The following is a 15,662-nucleotide window of genomic DNA, read 5'->3' as shown; positions in this document are numbered from 1 at the left end:
GTGTCCTGTGGATAGTTACGGTCTCCAGGGCCTCATGGCTTCTTCTACCGTCACTTTAGTTTCATATTTGTTATTACTATATGTGTGTGTATGCACACATTATATAACTGTATATAAATATTTGCTTTAAAACCTACTCCCCAAAGTCATGGAAAGAAAGAGAGAGAATTAGAATTTTCCTTCTCACTCTGTCCCTATCTGCCCGGTTTCTTCCCATACCTCCTTCACCGTCTAACTAACCACTGTTACTATTTTCTTATGAGTCCATACAGATTTTCTTTACATACTTACAAGCAAATATGAATATTTGCCTTGGGGTTTGTCCTTTTATACATAAAAGGTAGCCCGCTACATGCATTATTCTGCACCTCGTGTTTTCCCTCTCATTTCACAGATAGCACCCTTATTCTTTTTGTCTTTCTGGTTTATTTTGTTTTTTGAGGCAAAGTCTTGCTCTGTCGCCCAGATGGAGTGCAGTGGTGCAATCTTGGCTCACCGTAACCTCCACCTCCCGGGTTCAAGCGATTCTCCTGCCTCAGCCTCCCAAGTACCTGGGATTACAGGCACGTGCCACCATGCCTGGCTAATTTTAGTAGAAATGTGGTTTCGCTATGTTGGCCAGGCTGTTCTCAGACTCCTGACCTCAAGTGATCTACCTGCCTCAGCCTCCCAAAGTGCTAGGACTACAAGCATGAGCCACCATGCCCAGCCCCTTATTCTTTTTAAAGCTGCATACCATTCCATTCTTCCAATGTATGCATAAGCCACGATTTATATAATCAGTCCCCTTTTGAGGGAAATTTAGGTTTTTTAATCTTTTATTATTACTGCAGTAATTAACCCTGTACGCTGTCATTTTGCCTGTGTACAAATATACTTTAGGACAAATTTCTAGAAATGGAGCTGTAGGAACAACTGATCAAGGTGTTTGTAATTTTGACAAATGTTGCCAAATTGTTCTCTCTAAGGGCCATACCAAGTCACTCCCGCCCACAGCGTGTGGTTCCATTTGATGTATTTTCAATGGTTTTCGGAAGAGAGAAGATATTCTGATCATTGCTTGTTTCCTATCTATGACATGCATTCATTGAACAGAGACTTACCTAGTGCCAGCCACACCCCACGCCCTCTTCTTAAGTCCTGGAAATATAGCAGTGAACAAAGCAACACAAATCCCTTTCTTAACATTTGAGTTGTGAGACAGAGAAAGGGAGGGCAGAGGATGGGCCTGGAACATACTTTCCTGATCACTTGAAGCCACAGTCACCAACTCAGATGCCACACAGGGAACTTGTGTGTGTAAAGACAGGCATCAGTGAGCTGTCAGGGGGGTGGTAAGGACTGTGTGCAGGCTGCCCTAGGGCCATAGGTCATATGGAGGAAAAAAAAAAAAAAAAAGCCCATATGACAGCGCTTCCCAATTTTCAAGAGAAACCAGAAATACAGATTTTCTCTTTTTCTTTTTTAATTTTTTTATTTTTATTTTTTAAGAGATGGGGTCTCATTATGCTGCCCAGGCTGGAGTGCAGTGGCTATTCACAGGAGCGATTCCACTACTGATCAGCACAGGAGTTTTGACCTGCTCCGTTTCCCACCTGGGCCGATTCACCCCTCCTTAGGCAACCTGGTGGTCTCCCGCTCCCAGGAGGTCACCACGTTGATGCTGAACTTAGTGCAGACACCCGATTGGCATAGCACACTACAGCCCAGAACTCCTGTACTCAAGCGATCCTCCCACCTCAGCCTCCCGAGTAGCTGGGACTATAGACACGTGCCACCGTGCCCGCAGAAAGACAGATTTTCATGTGATATCTCCCCACTTTTAATGCTGAGAAGCATTCTAAATTTTAAGAACACTTTGAGGACAGTTTTTGTTACTGGGGCTAGGTAAGTTGATACTACAGTTTACATGGAAATATAAACATGCAGGAATATCTAGGAAAACACTGAGGGAGAAAAAGCTATAGTGGGTGTTGGGGACTAGCACTACTATACATTAAAACGTAATAGAAAGCCTCTATAATTAAAACACTGTGGTAGTGGTACATGAATAGATGGACCAGCAAAACAGAATAAAAAGGCCAGAAATCAATCTAAATGCATATGGAAAAGTAATATACATTCAAAGTGGCATTGTAAAACACTGGGACAAAGACTGACTTTTTATTAAGTGGTGCTGCAACAATGGATAGCCATGGAACAAAGATAAAACCGGATCCTTATCTCACACCATCCCAGAGAAGCAAATGAAAATGGATCAGAGGTCTAACTGTAAAAGATGAAACCATACAGGCACTAGAAGAAAACATGGATATGGTCTTGCATAGTCTGGTTTTAGAGACAGGTTTTCCAACTATGACTCAAAATCCAGTGGCAATAAAAGAACAGATCAATATATTTGACTACATAAAACTAAACTAAAAAAATGTTTTCTTGGCAAAAACACCATAAGCAAAGTCAAAAGACAAATGACAAGATGTGAGAAAATACTTGCATTTATGTCACAGATAAAGAGCCAATGTCCTTAATATAGAAAAAAATCTCTTTAAAAAAAAGTGAGAAGTGGAGATCATGTCCTTTGCAGGGACATGGATGAAGCTGGAAACCATCATCCTCAGCAAACTCACACAGGAACAGAAAACCAAACACCGCATATTCTCACTTATAAGTGGGAGCTGAACAATGAGAACACATGGACACAGGGAGGGGAACTTCACACACCGGGGCCTGTCAGTGGGTAGGGGGCTGGGGGAGAGAGAGCATTAGGAGAAATACCTAATGTAGATGATGGGGTCATGGATACAGCAAACCACCATGGCACATGTATACCTACGTAACAAACCTGCACGTTCTGCACATGTATCTCAGAGCTTAAAGTATAATTTTAAAAAACAGCATTTTTTAAAATGTGAGAAGTGAGTTATAAGTCAATAGAAAAATGGGCAAAATGGATGTCACTACAAAAAGATATTAAAATGGGCTTAAACATTTAAAAATATATTCAGTTTACATTATAAAAGAAATACAAATTTAAACTGTGCTGAGATATCATTTCTCTCCTAGCAGACTGGCAAAAATGTTTAATATAACAACACATTCTGTTGGTGAGGCTGTGGGAAAAGAGGTACTCTCATGCATTGCTGGTGAAAATGCGAATTGATACAAACTTTCTGGGAGGAAATTGGCAATTCGTAACCAAACTACAAGTGTCTTCCTTTTAACCCAGTTATCCAGGAACATAGCTTAAGATACTTCTCTAACAACATAAAAAGGACTGTAGCGTTGTTTGTAGTGCAAAATTCTGGAAACATACTAAATGCCATACATGGAAGGGGAGCTGATGAAATGATAGTAAGTCCACACAATGAAATACTATACAGTGGCTTTAAAAAAGATTATTAGGAATACCTCTATGAACTAAAATGGAGTGATTTTTAGGCTGCATTGTGACGTGAAAAAGAGAGGTACAAATGAGTATCTATTGTATGCTACTTATCATGTAAGAAGTGAGAAATAATAATATATACCTGTGTTGACTATTGTACAGAACAACAACAACAAAATCACGGAAGGATAAACCAGAAAGTAATGACAGTGATTCCCTAAAGGTGCAGGGTCCAGGCCTGGCAGGTAGGAAGTGGGGGTGGGGAAGGTACAAAAGGGCAGTGATACTTCTCTGAGGACACCTTTCTGTGTGGTTCTGACTTTTAGAAACATGTTAGTGTTTCACTTGCCTAAAACATACAAACAAGCAAACAAGGATGGGGAAAAACGCTAAAATAGAATACAAATAGCAAAAAAAAAAAAAAAAATTGGCCCTAATTGGAGGTGGGGGAACTAACCCAAGTCACATTTGAATAAAGTGTTTTGACAAAAGGCAAAGAGAGTGTAAAAAAGTATTAAACTCTGCTTACTGAGTTGGGTTTTTGCAGTAGACTGGGATAGCAATTCTGAAGCTACTTTCTGGGCATTCTAAGAGTGAGCATTGTGTGTAAATAATGTACTGTAGATAATGAGAGTCAAGTTTCTCACTATTAGAGAAGGGAGTTGCAAATATGGCAAGAGGAAAAGGACACTACACTAAATCATGTGGTGTTAGGAATCTGAGGTGTCATTATAAACTCAAGGTTTTAGTAGACTGAAAATAAATAGATGTTGATAGGTTGATTAATAATATAGATGTAGATAGATTAATCGATATTGAGAAATGATAGATAAATTGACATAGCTATGTCCACCAAGGGAACCTAGGATCAATGACACTGCAGCAGCAATGAGCACATCTGGCACCCAGAACTTGGCTTCTAAATACTCTTCTCCACTAAAAAGAAGCAGGGCTCCTTAGAGAAATAACTGATTCCAGGGCTGGTGCAAAAAAAGGACACTATGAACCCAGAGCATCTTGTTGTACCAGAGTAAGGAAAAGCGCGAGAATAACAGAGCCAAACGCACACAAAAGCCGACCTGAACAGCCTCCCACTGACCAAAAGTTGACAGCAGTAACAATAACACAAGCTTATTCTCATCAAACAAAACTAGAGGGTAAATGCCTGATGAGAATAAGGTATTTACATTATCTCAAAGTACCTCCCTCATACACAAAATGCTTTCCAATTACAATGGGGAAAATACAGTGACAAATTTTACTGTGAAGAAACCTTAGAAACACTGCTATAACCAAGTAATCAAACTTAACATTACCAATAATGCCACAAAGCAATGTCAAGTGCCTCCTCATATGAGGCACTGGTAAGGATACAGCATCACTTCTGAAGTATTCTCACCAAAAAATGCATAATCTGAATCTAATCATGAGGAAACAACAGACAAACCCATGTTAAGGAGTATTCTACAAAATCACTGGACTCTACTCCTCAAAAGTGTTAAGATCATGAAAGACAGAGAAAGGGGACCTGTTCCTGATTAAAGGAATCTAAAGAAACAGGGAAACATAATCCTAAATTGGATCCTAGGCCAGAAAACATAAATACTCTCTTTTGCTATAAAAGACAAAATAGGCAAATTGGTGAAATAAGCATAAGGTCTGTGGATTAGATGATAATACTGTATCAATGTTAATTTACTGATTTGATCATTGTACATGGTTATGTAAGAGACTATCCTTTTTAAAGAAATTTTGAAATGTTGAGGGTAGGCCTGAAGCTTACTTTCAAATGATTCAAATAATAATGCAGTGGGGGATTAAAAAGTTAATCTTTGGGGAATTTAGTTAAAGGGTATATAGGAATTCTTAATTCTTACAATGTTTCTGTAAGTCTATAATTATAAAAAAAAAAAAAAAAAAAAAAAAAAAATAAAAATAAAAAAAAAAAAAAAAAAAAAAAAAAAAAGAAAAGAAACCAACAGCAACACTGTAGTACGAGTCTGCTCTACACAGGCAAAAACAAAAAACAAAAATCATAACAAACCACGTTTGCCACCAGCATGCGCCAGTGGGCTGGATTCTACTTCCGGGCTGCCAGTTCGCAGTCTCCGGTTTAGAGCTGTTCTCTTAGTTAATTTGGATTGCTGTGTTGCTACCTGTTGCCAGTGCTGGAGAATGCTTCTGCTGCACCTGGAACTTTTAAGCCAGCTTAGCACCAGATAAGCAGATAGCCCTTATATAAATAAGCAATTTGATAATTTGACAATAAAACAGTTTAAATCTGAAGGCAGCCCTAGTCTTCCAAGATGGCTTGGGGCACTGTGGTCCAGTCCTTCCTCCGTGGAAGTCCTGCATTTCAGTACTTGCCTTGAAGGATGCAAGTACTCTTCCTTCCTGGTTTCTGGCCTCAACCATACACAGTGCTAGAGGGGTATTGAATCATCTTTAAGAAGCCTAATGTTGAAGAAAACATGTTTGCGTAAATAAAGGGAAAAAAGAAACCCTAAAGTTGAATGAGTAAAGTTATGAAGAAAGAAAAATCTGTTTCAATTTTGGAAACAGAATGTTATTGTTGGTATATCAAGCTTTTCTGTGTAAGCAGGAGAAGCCAGGTGAGCACCCGGGCTTGCCCCAGGGACCCCGTGCAGCATACGGGAGGGTCACATCTGAAGGTGCAGCCCAATCTGTCAGAGCCAGGATGTGTTAAACCAGTTCACACACTGATCTCGAAGCATTCATGCCACCTCTCCCTCCTCAGCCTACAATCACTCTTTCCTGCTTATTAATAAGTCCAAAAGCCATTAATAAGTCTCAAGACACAGACCAAGAGTACTAACCTTAGAGGAGGCAGCTCTCTATGAACTGGGCCTTGGGAAGCAGGCAAGGGTAACTCAAGGGCAGAGCGAAGAACAGCATTCTTGGCAGAGGAAAACACACATGCAAAGGAAAAGTGTGACTGGTATGACATAACCTTGGGATTTTTTTTTTAAGATAGAATCTCACTCTCACCCAGGCTGGAGTGTAGTAGCTTGATCTTGGATCACTGCAACCTCCACCTCCTGGGTTCAAGCAATTCTTGTGCCTCAGCCTCCTGAGTAGCTGGGATTACAGGCGCACGCCGCCACTGCCAGCTAATTTTTTTGGTATTTTTTTTAATAGAGATGGGGTTTCATCATGTTGGCCAGGCTGGTCACAGACTCTGTATCTACATTTTTTTGAGACAGGGTCTCACTTTCTTGCCCAGGGTGGAGTGCAGTGGTGTGATCTTGGCTCACTGTAGCCTCAACCTCCCAGGCTCAGGTGATCCTCCCACCTCAGCCTCCCAGGTGGCTGGGACTACAGGCATGCACCACCACCACACCTGGCTAATTTTTTGCATTTTTTGTACAAATGGCAAAATCCCACCCACCTCAGCCTCCCAAAGTGCTGGAATTACAGGCATGAGTCACCACACCCAGCCTGGGCATGTGTCTTAGTCTCTTGCCATTTATCTGTATCTCTTCCTATCTCTCTGGGAATAGTCCAATAGATATGCAGTTTGGAGTTGTGAATTTAGCTTCCTGAGGACAGGGGTGCCCAAGAAGTCCAGATCTGTGAGATTCTGGGTTTCAGGCCTCCCCATCCGGCATGCGGGAAGAGTGCCCCTGAGCACATGCTGCTCATCCAGATAACCACACCTCCAGAGAAACGAGGCTGAGGAGGTTTGACTAAAGATTATGCTTATCCCACAGCAATGTTCTGGATTTTTGTCAACGCCTTCCCTTCCTCGGATAAGTCCAGCACAATCATTTTCTCAGACATCCTACTTTAAGCACAGCACGGAGGAATGACGGGAGCTTGGAGTTAAGATCTAGGAACTCCCAGTCAATGACTTGCCCTGTCATCCTTAGCAGCAGCTTCCCGGACAGAAAGGATCCCCCCGACACAAAGGCAGTCATCGGCATCTCAGCTCTGTGATGGAGCAAGCCACTTCACCCTGCGAAGCCTGTTTCCTCAACTGTACCATGGCATTGTTAACGGAGAGGTTGTGAAGACAGAATCCTCCCATCATAGGGCTTGACACACCTCCGGCTGCTTCAGGCTCTGCCCAAAGCTGGGAGGAAGGGACGGGGGATCTTCTCTACAACCTCAGGAAATGCCCCCTTCCATAGCTGTCAGGGCAGGCCCACCTCTGACATTTGCAGGACAAGAGGGCAAATGGAGGCCAATTCTGTATGCTGTGGGGTGTTCTTCATTCCATTCCATCCAAACCAGGAAACTGCAACAAACTCTGGGCTGAATGACCAGGTTCTAATTTAAAATGAACAGATTCCCTGGAGTGCTGCACCAGTGGGACAGGGCAGGGAGAGCCAAGCCCAGGCGCCTGGCTCACGGCAGCCTCCCAGCTCTTCCCTGATGTGTGAGCCCCATGCTCAAGCCTGTGGGATAGAAAATTCCAAGGTCCTAGGTGCCCAGGTGCATTTCCTAACAGGGGAGGCGGAGGCACAGACTTCAGATAGTCACATGCCCTGGTGTCCTGCAAATTTCTTACCCCATGGGGAAGGGAACAACTAGACAAAGGCCTAAATACGGCCTGCTAAAGCACCAAGCCCAGGACAAGAGCCCCTTTTGCTTGAGTCTAAGGGCAAGAGTGAGACAGGATTGGACATCTGACCTGTCAACAGCACCCATTGACTGAGCAGTGACCTATGAGGTGTCCTGTCATGAAGAGCTCCCCCCAGGGAGGATGATCATTGAAGACTGTAATTTCCAAAGCTGGCTACCACAGCATTTCCATTCACAGGCTCTTCTCTCACCTTGCCATGCCTCTTCAAGAGATGGAGTCTGTTTCTTCTCCCCCTGAACCTACATGGGACTTTATGATGCTCTTGGTGAACAGAATACAGTAGAAAAGACACTGAGTCATTTCTGAGACTAGGTCATAAAACGTGGTATGACTTCCACCTGGGACTCGCTCAGAGGATACACCCTGGCAACTTGGCCACCATGCTGGGAGGAAGCCCAGGTCGCTGGAGAGATCATTGTTTAAAAATATAGGGTTTTTTGTTTTTTGTTTTTTCAGACAGGGTCTCTGTTTCCCAGGCTGGAGTGCAGTGGCGCCATCTCGGCTCACTGCAGCCTCTGCCTCCTGGGTTCAAGCGATTCTCCTGCCTCAGCTTCCTGAGTAGCTGGGATTACAGGCATGCACCACCACACCCCGCTAATTTTTTTTTTTTTTTTTTGAGACAGAGTTTTGCTCTTGTTACCCAGGCTGGAGTGCAATGGCGCGATCTTGGCTCACCGCAACCTCTGCCTCCTGGGTTCAGGCAATTCTCCTGCCTCAACCTCCTCAGTAGCTGGGATTACAGGCACGCACCACCATGCCCAGCTAATGTTTTGTATTTTTAGTAGAGACGGGGTTTCACCATGTTGACCAGGATGGTCTCGATCTCTTGACCTCGTGATCCACCTGCCTCGGCCTCCCAAAGTGCTGGAATTACAGGCTTGAACCACCGTGCCCGGCTTGCCCAGCTAATTTTTGTATTTGTAGTAGGGATGGGTTTTCACCATGTTGGTCGGGCTGGTCTCAAACTCCTGACCTCGTGATCCACACTCACTGGCCTCCCAAAGTGCTAGGATTACAGGCGTGAACACTGTGCCCGGCCCAAAATTATGTTTTATTATGATTTAGGTATGAAGAGGCCAACAGGTCAGGAGACGACTGCCATTGAAAAGATGTTTGTTACAGGCCCAAGAGAAGGGGACACACCAGGCTGCGTGGGACGACACGCAGATGTGCCAGGTTGGTCAGGAGGCTGAAGGGGAAAGGGGAACTATGGCAAAGGCCGTTAGTGTGGTTTCCACAAAAAGGAACAGGTAAGCAGGTTCACGGTTAGCTAGTTTAAATAATTTCGGGGGACTCTGAGGTGTAGGGGCTGGCCCAGTTGTCTGGTACTTGGCCCCTGGGTGTCTAGGGCAGGGGAACAGTGGCCTGTAATTGCTTGATAAAGGGCGTAGGAGGGAATGTGGGTGCTGGATTGACTGGTTTGCATATGAAAGACCCTCGCAGGTCAGTTATCTGCCATCTCTAAGAATCTGCTCTGGAAGGGGCAGGCCCTCCAAGGTCAGCGAGGCCCCAAGATGTCAAAAGCAAGGCCTCATGATGTGAAAATATCAGAGTACAGAAAACACAAGACATGGTCAATACCATTTGCAGGTTTTCCAGCCAACAGCCCGAAGCCGCAGCTGCCAGCCAGCATCAGCTGTGATGCGCAGTGCTGACGCCTCCAGGTGAGTCCGACTCCCACTTTCAAGCAGCCCAGTGACCCCGAAGAAAGCAACAATGAGCTATCCCCACCAAACCCTGCCCCAACTGCAGATTCATAAGCTATACATAGTCTTGATTTTTTTAAAGTCACTAAAATGTGGGGTAATTTTTTAACACAACTATAGTAACTTGAAAAATAGGAATGTACTAAGGCAAACAGATCCTCTCTCTCCCAAATTTAAACTGGGACTTATGAGAATTAGTGAGTTGTTAAGAAGAGGACAAGTGGTTAGACCCAAACCGAAGCAGCGATGAAAGAGGCAGCGGAGTCACATTTATGACAAATGACTTGTCTGTAGTATCAGGAGCTCGGGCTGGAGCGGTCTTGCTGCTGAAAGGCTGTTTCCTGAGGTCAACCCTGAGGCCTGCCAGGCAACATAATAGCTTTCTTTATAGTCTGAGCTGGGATCCTGTGAGGCCTTAGATGGGCAGAGACGCCCGCTCCAGGACCCTCGTGCTGACCCTTCCCTGACATGGCCTCCATTTCCTGTGGCCAAGGGAGGCTCTTGCCTTTGGAAACATGGTACCCAGCCACAGCTTGGTGTACAGTAAGCAGGCAGGATGGGTAACACCCACCCTCCTTCTTTTCTCTTACCAAGAGCCATCAGGGAGTCAGAAAGACACTAAATGTTAACGATCTGTGTGAACTCTCAAAGTCTAGTCAAATCCATGTGGCTTGTGTCTTCATTTCCCCAAAATATTTTTTGCTTTTGATATTTTAAAAATAATTTTTAATGGAATATCCAGCAATTTTACTTCCTTGGTCCTGTGTCTAAGCTCGGACCAGGACAGGGAACCCCTTCTGGTTTGCACCCATTCCAGAGCCTTGTGGTGACACACCATCATCTGTGTGTTCCTGCCCAGAGAGAGGAGGCCACTTGCCTATTGCCTCTTCCAGCTAAGATAGGGCCTCCTTCTCCACCCATCCCAGCAAGATCACGGGGATTGCCTCCTATGGCCATGGTGGGATCAGAGCCAGATGGGGTAGATGGGGACGGTTCATGGGTTAAGAGCCCCGTTTAGGAATGTGGATTGGCAGTGTATGTGGGAGAGGAACAGCGTGTATGGTGGGGGTGGGGGGCGAGTGTGTGTTAGCGGCAACCAAGGAGGGCTCAGTGCAGGGTGTGTGGTCAGGGACGGGGAGGTGGGAGAGAGGGAAGGACTGTGGAGTCAGGAGACAGACTGGTTTACTGAGATGTTATTTTTTTTTTTTTACCTCCTTGTATTATTTTTTTTTTAATTGGAGTTTTGCTCTGTCTCCTAGGTTGGAGTGCAGTGGTGTGATCTTGGCTCACTGCAACCTCTGCCCCTGGGGTTCAAGCAATTCTCCTGCCTCAGTCTCCTGAGTAGCTGGGACTACAGGTGTATGCCACCACACATGGCTAATTTTTTGTATTTTAGTAGAAATGGGGTTTCACCATGTTGCCCAGGCTGGTCTTAAACTCCTGAGCTCAGGCAATCTGCCTGCCTCAGCCTCCCAATGTGCTAGGATTACAGGCGTGAACCACCACTGTGCCTGGCCACCTCCTTGCATTCTACCCTCACACACCCACCCCCTGTCCCAGAGGAGACAGCCTAGCTCTCTCTACTCCGGCCTCTGGGAAGTTTGTGTGAAAAGCAGAAATTGCCTACAAATGCTCATCTGTGGTCATGTTCATGAGGGAGCCTCTGAGAGCCTTCCAAGACCAAGAGGGTAGCAGGCTGGGTTCCAGGGCAGCTGAAAGGGGAGGGCAGTGCTTGTCAAGGCTGAGACCTGGCAGGCCAGAGCGGGAGTGAGGGAGGGAGAAACAGGCAGTGCCAACTTGGAGAAACCAGCCTGGGCAAAGACAGCCTTGTCACGTGTGAGCTCTGTGTCTTGGCATTTGTATGAGCCTGTGTACAAATGAGCAGGTAACTGCACGTACCAAGGTGTGTGTCTGTGACCAGATCTGCCTGTGCAATACCTCCCTTGCCTGGCCGAGGCACCGCCCATGTGAATGATGCCAGTGGGAGATCTGCCATGGCGGCTGCCTGTCAAAGCTGATGCTGTAAAAGACGTGAGAGGGCAGCCGCCTTCCCAGAAGGGGCTGCGTACACACATACACGGACCCCTAATATACATACACGTGGGCATGCAGTGACACTCACATGGGTTGGCCCTTCCTCTTTATCAGCGGGCAGCCTCGGGATGATGGGCAACATACAGTTCACACTACAGACTGTGACCATGTTTGGGTCTGCTCACCTCAGCTCCAACACAGCCTGTGTAGGCACAGGCCAGAGAATAAAGGGGGTACCTGCAGATGGGCCAGAGCCCAGGACCTGGGGAGCCTGGGTGAGAGGGGCCACAGACAACACCAGCCAAGCAAAAGTAGCCTCCCTCAGCCGGGCCACATGACACTTGGTACCTGAGATATAGGGGATTCATCAAAGGGACAATCCTCACCGGGGCTAAGTATGGGGTTCCACCTTAAGGGTCTCAATGGCTCCAGAGTCACTAAATCAACTTGAGACTCTGTGACTCTCTGCCCTTTCAGGAGCCAGCCACTCTTGCTAGTGGGGTGAGAGCACACAGAGCTGCCTTGCCCACTCTGCTCTAGGGGCTATTCCATTGTGACAGGGTTTCAGGACAGAGCCATGTCTTCTCCCATCCAGGGATGTCAGAGAGGGTCCAAGCCTGAGGCCATGTCCCCTTTTTGCACTCAAACTCTTTGGGTAAGGCAGGCCTATAATTTTGGAGGTACGGAAGTGGTGTCAGGGGTGTCCCCTTCCAGGAAGGCTTCTTAGGTTTCTGGGTACCTTAAGAATGTTTCAGTTCATTCCCAAGGTCATAGAGTCTATCTCAGATCAGGGTGTGTCTTGTTCTTAAACTCCCCAAACACCTCTGACCACTAGCTTTATGCCAGATGTCCTTTTCTCTGTGCCCAGGACCCCCGGTTGACTGCCCTTTTCTCTTTCACCAGTGGCTTGCATCCACTCTCCCTTTCATTTTCCTCCTCCAAGACTGGCTGCCACGCGGGGCACATTGCACCAGTTCCCCTGCTTTCTACCCTCTCCAGACAGGCACTCAACCTTTCATATTCCTGAAGGCGTTTTTCCTTTTTTCTTTTCTTTGAGATGGAGTCTTGCTCTGTCGCCAGGCTGGAGTGCAGTGGTGTGATCTCAGGTCACTGCAACCGCCTCCTCCCGGGTTCAAGCAATTCTCCTGCCTCAGCCTCCTGAGCATCTGGGATGACAGATGCGCCGCCACACCCAGCTAATTTTTGTATTTTTAGTAGAGACAGGGTTTCACCATGTTGGCCAGGCTGGTCTCCAACTCCTGACCTCAAATGATCCACCCACTTTGGCCTCCCAAAGTGCTGGAAATGCCCTCAGGAGGCTCACGCCACTGCACCCAGCCTCCTGAGGGCGTTTCTGCTAATACTCTGGGGAAAGCTGAACAGGAATGCAAATCATGACAGGTAAGGTAAGAGACACGACTGAGCCCATTCTGACCGTGGTGTACACTGAGGAACGGCTGGGAGAGAGGTCTTCCACATTTAGCTGGGCTCTTGTCAAGGACCACACAACATTGTGGCCAGCAGGGGGCAGGTTGGACCTGCTGGACCACTGACCTGTTTGAGAGCCTTATTCTTGGGAGTGAAGTGTCTTTAGATGGGAAGGATGCTGTACCCAGGTCCCACCTGGGACAAGTAGAGTGCATCCCTGGGGACAAGGGTAGAGGTAGAAGATGGCTAGGAAGCCCCAGGTATCAGTGGACATAGGCATTTGATTGGAGAAGCCATGTGTGATGGGGGCAAGAAAGGATCAGGATGTTGAGGAAGCATGGGGATTATGGGTGTTGAAGACAGAAGGATAAGCTGTTGTGGACCCCTTAGGGATGGTGTCCTGGGACAAACTGAGTGAGAATGCAAGGTGTCTTGAGGTGTAAGAGTGTCCTCTCCCTTTCCTAACCCCTTGATCCTCCTGGTTATGGGGAAAAGTAGTAGCTAGAGGTCACATCCTTCCCCTAGAGACCTCTACCTCTTTGCTTCAGATGCTACTTGTAGACCACTCCAGCCTAGGCATGTAACTGTGATTTGATTACATGAGCCAATAGAGCCCACCCCAACTCCCCGCCCTTACTTAAGCTGGTCTGAGTTTTGACTTTAACCTTCAGATCTTAACTAGTTTCTGAAGTGATGCCTGTTACTTGCTCATGAATTCTCAGTGGCTCCAGATTACCCTCAGGTTCAATTTCTTTTTTTTTTTTTTTATTTTGAAAAAAAATTTGTCTCTGTAGAGACTGTCAAAAATTGCCAATGCCGACTATATTTCAAGTCGTCATGGCGGGGTATTGGGAAAAGTTTTCAATTAGCAATAATTGCGCCTTGGATAAACCTCATTGGCTACAATACTGCCACTGCGCAAAGCTAGGTTCAATTTCAAATTCACCCTGGTCTTCAAGACCCCACCTCTTGCTCCATCATTATGTCCTGCTGCTTCTCAGATGCAGTCTTCTCTGTGGACACTGTGGATGAAAAAGTCCCCTCACCCAGGAACTGAAGGCTCTGAAAATGACACTGTTAGCAGCATCTCCTCTGTGGGGACTCCCTGGAGAATAAATCAGTTCTACTCTGTGCTGCACTCTGATTATTCTTCTGCCTCCTCCATTAGGCTAGGAGCCCCTTAAGGGTGTTTTGTCCACTGCATGTGGCCCTAGCCTGGCACAGTCCTCTCTGGAGCTGATTTCAGACTCCGGGCCTGGTTCCCAGTAGGAGAGCAAGGCTGCTACCTGGAGGGACCTCATTTAGATTCTAAGGTGACCCCAAGGGACAGACCTGTGGGCGGGCTTGGGTTCGTATCCACTTTACTAACCACCAGAAATCTCTGCTGAGATTCAACTTCCACTTCTTTCCCAATAGGATACCTACCACCCTCAGGCCCAGCTCCTGAAAGAAGGTGCTGGGAAGACTGAGCCAGACACATGTGAAGCTAGACTCAGAAAGAGACAGAGACACAGAAAAATACCTGAGACAGACAGTGAGAGACAGAGACTGAGTAACAGACACACAAAACTTGAGACTGAGATACCCACAAAGAGGAGAAAAAGCAGACCAAGAAACACTGCCTGAAGGGAGAGCTTCAAAGGTGGAGAGCAGGGCAGGGGCAGGCTGGGAATGATAGAGGCAGAGAACACGGCAAAGGGCCCTCAACTCTGCCTGGGTCCACAAGCCAGAAACTTGGAGGCCATTTCCCGCTTGCTTATCCCTCATGCCGAAACAGTAGGCAAGACTTGTCCAGCCTCCTTCCAAAATGTATCTGGAATCTGTCTAGCCCCCTTAATCCTCACAACTACCATCATCCTCTTTCTGTATCAATGCAATATCGTCTGTAGGTCTCCCTGCCTCTTGCACTATCTCAGCAGAAATATTCTAAGCACATTATCTGATTATGTCATTCCCACAGCCCCCAAAATAAACCCCAGATGCTTTTCCTGCATTACAAGGCTTTGCTTAACCTGAGAGCTACCCAGCACCAGAGCCCAAAATCCCAGCCACTGCAGACCTTTCCAGAGCATGTGCCCTCCCTCACCTCTAGGCCTGGAACATGCTGCTGCTCCTAGCTGAACACTCATGTGATGTCCACTCCCCAGTTCCCCCCTTCCTCAAATCACCATCTCACTTTGATCTCAATGCCCACTGTTCCTTCCTCAGGGGCAGCCTCTCTCTGGCCTCACTCCTCACTGACGCACCCAAGAGCAGTGTCGCCCCTTTGCGCCACCTGAATCCAACTCCAACCACTCCCTCCAATACTGGAGCTCTGCCAGAGCCTCCATGCTAGTCTCTCCTGAGCAAGTCTTTCCATCTTCCTATCTGCTCCTGTCCTTGGTCCCTTGGGGCTGGGCTCGTCAGCCCTAGTCTCAAGTCCCCCTACGCTTGGCATCCAAATCTCTACGCCCTTACTCTGTGCAGCACTTTCATTCTAGAGTTATGGTCCTTTCTACATTTC

At 46.4% G+C, this 15,662-nt stretch overlaps 1 non-coding gene across 1 annotated transcript; it reads right to left on the bottom strand.

Annotated features, from left to right (window-relative positions):
- Positions 1 to 13,944: 13,944 nt before the first annotated feature.
- On the bottom strand, positions 13,945 to 14,085 carry LOC119468205. The gene has a single exon (XR_005196851.1). It is a non-coding gene; the product is annotated as a U4 spliceosomal RNA (small nuclear RNA).
- Between the last annotated feature and the right edge of the window lie 1,577 nt (positions 14,086 to 15,662).

Source organism: Cebus imitator, unplaced genomic scaffold, assembly GCF_001604975.1.
Source record: "Cebus imitator isolate Cc_AM_T3 unplaced genomic scaffold, Cebus_imitator-1.0 Scaffold391, whole genome shotgun sequence".
NCBI classification, from domain to species: Eukaryota; Metazoa; Chordata; class Mammalia; order Primates; family Cebidae; genus Cebus; species Cebus imitator.
Note: the sequence above shows the minus strand (reverse complement) of the source record. Positions and strands in the feature narration are given on the sequence as shown.